Source organism: Mustela lutreola, chromosome 6 (assembly GCF_030435805.1).
Source record: "Mustela lutreola isolate mMusLut2 chromosome 6, mMusLut2.pri, whole genome shotgun sequence".
Classification (NCBI taxonomy): Eukaryota; Metazoa; Chordata; class Mammalia; order Carnivora; family Mustelidae; genus Mustela; species Mustela lutreola.
Genome location: NC_081295.1, coordinates 47,022,341 through 47,027,014, shown reverse-complemented (window position 1 = coordinate 47,027,014; position 4,674 = coordinate 47,022,341). Strand labels below are relative to the sequence as shown.

At 41.5% G+C, this 4,674-nt stretch overlaps 2 pseudogenes; one reads left to right on the top strand and one right to left on the bottom strand.

Moving 5' to 3' along the window:
• Positions 1–1,076: 1,076 nt before the first annotated feature.
• On the bottom strand, positions 1,077–2,921 carry LOC131834580 (L-lactate dehydrogenase A chain-like; annotated as a pseudogene).
• Positions 2,922–3,313: 392 nt separating this feature from the next.
• Positions 3,314–4,119, top strand: LOC131834579 (L-lactate dehydrogenase A chain-like; annotated as a pseudogene).
• The last annotated feature ends 555 nt before the right edge of the window (positions 4,120–4,674 follow it).

Below are 4,674 nucleotides of genomic sequence, written 5' to 3'. Positions count from 1 at the left end.
TCTATTTCCTGTTCAAGAGCAAAATCCCCTGGTCTACACATTCAGGCTCCATCTGTAAATATAGATCTGAAAAAACTAGCCAAAAGAGAAGGAAGCAGGAGGGACAAGGCACAGTAAGTGACTTGTAGGCCTACTGCCTTGTTTCATTTAGGTTCTGGGCACCAACACATGTTCCTTTTCATTGAGACACAGGCATCATGACTAGATGTGATGCTTTTACCTGTGAATATGAGCAGGGCAAGAGGCAAGATCAACTGACAGTCCTCACTGAGAACAAGAGAATTTCAGAAAAAGTTCTTCAGATTCTAGAATGGACATTATTCCCATTCCACACTTGGGGAAAATACTAAGGTAGAGAAATACTTGGCAAAAAAAAAAAAAAAAAGAAGGAGGAACATGTGTGTGTGTTAAGGATAAGTAACAAGGGAGAGGAGCAGGAGGACAGGTATCCAAAAGCTACAGTGCTAAGAGAAGTACAGTATCCTTTGTCAAGTAAACACAGATCCTGCCTCTGTGACAATGTAGGGTAATATAATTTGGCCTGTGTTGTGGGTAGAAATCTGTTTATTATGTGTTACATATTTAGGATGACCCATCATTATGTGTCCCTGTGGCCTCCAAGTGAGGCATCTGATATCTATAGTGCACAAAATCAGATCCTTTGGAACAGTTACACACAATACATGCAACACTGGATTTAAACATGGGATCCCAGCATGCGATTGGAGAAAAAAGTTGGACTGGGCATGGTGGGTGAAGGGACCTGTAACACACAGTAAACACACATCTGCTTCAAAGGGCAGTGGCAGCAGAGGCTACACTGGCAGCTGTGCCCCGGAGGTGGTGGAGCTGTTTCACATGGACCAATCTAGAACCACACCAGGAAGGATCACCCAGCATTGAGATATACCTGCAGGGCTTGTGAACCATTCCTGTCTGTAACTTTAGGAAACTAATGTGTTCCCTAGGCCATTTCAGTATTGCTACTTGAGCAATAACTGATCAGATAACAAGGACAACATATACAACCTCCAACTAAAATCTGGTTGTGGTTTAGACAATGAAATGGTACACCATTAGAAAATGTTAGAACTGCTGCTCCTCGGGATGCTCCAAAGTGTATGAGCACTCTCCTTCAAACGGACCTCTTCCTTTGGAGTCAGAGTCACCTTCACAGCATCTAAGATCCTAATCTGTCCCAAGATGCAAAGAACACTAAGGAAGACATCACCTTTCATTCCACAGAAACCCTGAGTTATGGTGGAAATTGGATGCATGTACCCACATAAGAGTCTTCATTATACTTTCTGCCAAATCTGCCACACACAGTCCAGTGACCCAGGAAGTGCAGCCTTCTGGTTGGCTCACCTTGTAGGCCCTCTCAACCACCTGTTTGTGAAACTCTCTCTGTTGTTCCTTATCTGCATCAGCGCCTAAGTTGGAGTGAAGATTCTTCATGGAGAAACCCAAAGCATTGACTCCACTCTACATAGGCATGCCGGCGTCTCTGTGTTCCACGAGTACCTACCCACAACAGCTCAATGGGCAAACTCCCAGCTTTCCCCCTTTAGGTAATGGAACCAGGATGGAACTGGACTGGATCCAGATTTCAACCACTTCCAATAACACTTGGAAAGACACTTATCTTCTAAGCCACATAAGTCAAGATATCCTCTGGATTGGAAACCATAAGCCACTTGCAGTTTGGGGCTCTATTTTACAGTGTTACAACATAACCTTTTGCTACTGGCATAGTTTTTTATTTTACTTCTACCACATTTTTGAGAACCACATAAAAATTAATATATGTTCATATAAAATTAAATATGAATATAAATATATTTTAGAATATATATAAATGTAAAAATATATTTTTATATATGCACACACATGTCAAGTCATAGTAAACGGAAAGGCTATCCTATATGTTCATCTCCTTGTAAAGGGCAGTCTATGATACTACAAATTCTGTTCAAGGCTGTGACTTAGCTCTACTTTCTCCAGAGCCCTACAACCCAAAGAGAGCTTTTCCTAACCTTCTACTGACCTTCTTTTCTAAACTGCTCACCTGAGATTCATATGTTTGTAGGTATATTGCCTTATATTGCGGCTTTATATCATTTTAAACTCTTGAACATTTGGATAGTCACAGTTTTTTTTTTTTCTTTCTCTAAGAAGATTTTATGCTCACTAAACACTATCCTTTATACTTTTCTGCAACCCCATGTACAGTTTTGGCTTAGAGTTGGCCCTCATTATCAAAGAGAATGCCTGGCCCTGCTAATTCACCGAATTTCTAGCTGGAGCTCTCCTCAGAATACCTGGGTTTCCAGAGTGGCTGGGTTTCCAAATCTGGAAGAGCATTATTCGCTCTCTAATAAAACATATAAAGATCTTTTTAAAAAGCATCAAACAATTCATGGGAGATAAACTCCTTATTTTCAAGGCTGTATGATAGAGTTGGAGGGGCAGTTCCCATAGGAAATGCCCTCTCTTTCTGAAATAACCCATCAGTTCCTTGGCAGGTGGGTCACCCACTGTTACTATCTCAACACCTTTAGCAGAAAGTTTCTTTTTGGCAGTCTCCTCCGCTCCAGTTGGTCCCTAACAACCTAGCTCCCACTAGAAGATTTAATTGAAATCTGTAAAATCTTCTTCACAAAATCAGAAATGCCACCTAATACCTACTTTATTTTAGTTTACTTTATTGTACTAGTCAGGGCTCTCCTGAGAAACAGAACCAAGAGGATGTGTGTGTAGTTACATGCACATATACACACCTATGCGTACACATATTTATATAGGAGATTCTAAGGAGTTGGTTCATGTACTTTTGGAGACTGGTAGGTCCAAAACCTGCAGGGTGGGCTGGCTGCCTGGGGACACAGAGAAGAACCTATGCTACAGTTCAAATCTGCCATCTGCTACAGGTTCTTCCCTTGCTCAGAGAAGGTAAGTCTTTTTTTCTGAAGGTCAGGCCTTGAAATGAGTGCATGAGGCCCACTCATTATGGAGGAGAATCTACTTTATTCAAAGTCCACCAATTTAAAAAGAAATCTTATCCAGATCACTCTCTTAGAAGCATGTAGACTAATGTTCAACCAAATATCTGGCACCATGGCCCAGCTACACTGACACATAAAATTTGTTATTACATTTGGTTTATTATTTTATTTTAACCACAGATGCCTCAACACTCCCTTGGCTTAATGTGACTCTTTTCTGCCCGAGAGCGGGGGGGGGGGGGGGGGGGGGAATCTGCCTGCAGCTTACTTATCAATGTATCCACAATACCAGTTTCATAGATGGATGAACACCAAAAATTGTTTCTGGCAAAGACTATAACATGACTGCAAACTCCAAGCTGCTTATTATCACAGCTGGGGCACAGCAGCAGGAGGGACAAAGCCGTCTTTAAATTCATCGATCCTAATATTGGAAAATACAGCCCAAACTGTAGGTTGCTTATTCTTTCCAATCCACTGGGATATCTTGACCTATGTGGTTTGGAAGATACATGTCTTTCTCCAAAACTGTGTTATTAGAAGTGGTTGCAATCTGGATCCAGCATGGTTCCATTACCTAAAGAGGGAAAAGTTGGGAGTTTTCCCACTGAGTTTGTCATGGTAGGTCCTCAGGGAGCGTGGAGACTCTAGTGTGCCTGTGTGCAGTAGAATCAATGTTGTGGGTGTCTCCTTGAGGAATCTGCACAAGGTGAGCCAACCGGAAGACTGCACTTCCTGGGCCACTGGACTGTGTGTGGCAGATTTGGCAGAGAGTATAATAAAGACTCTTATGTGGGTGCATGCATCCAATTTCCACCATAACTCAGGGTCTCTGTGGAATGAAAGGTGATTATCTTCCTTAGTATTCTTTGCATTTTGGGACAGATTAGGATCTCAGATGCTGTGAAGGTGACTCTGACTCCGAAGGAAGAGGTCCGTTTGAAGGAGAGTGCACATACACTTTGGAGCATCCCGAGGAGCAGCAGTTCTAACATTTTCTAATGGTGTATCATTTCATTGTCTAAATCACAACCAGATTTTAGTTGGAGGTTGTGTATGTTATCCTTGTTATCTGATCAGTTATTGCTCATGTAGCAATACTGAAATGGCCTAGGGAACACATTAGTTTCCTAAAGTTACAGACAGGAATGGTTCACAAGCCCTGCAGGTATATCTCAATGCTGGGTGATCCTTCCTGGTGTGGTTCTAGATTGGTCCATGTGAAACAGCTCCACCACCTCCGGGGCACAGCTGCCAGTGTAGCCTCTGCAGCCACTGCCCTTTGAAGCAGATGTGTGTTTACTGTGTGTTACAGGTCCCTTCACCCACCATGTCCAGTCCAACTTTTTTCTCCAATCACATGCTGGGATCCCATGTTTAAATCCAGTGTTGCATCTATTGTGAGATTATATATATATCAGAATATAGAATACATTGTCATTTAAAGTAACAAGAAAGGTTTGTATATAAACAATGCAACCAACTATCCGTGTGTCACACCAACTGAAATTCTAAATAATCTTTGAACAGTAAAAAAATAAAAAATGATGACCACTAATCTTTAATTATCTTTCTTTAAATCCTTCTGGAAAACTTGGTTTATAAATAAATCTTCCCATTTTAAATACTACCCCCACACACACACAATATTGGAAGTGAGGTGAGTGTA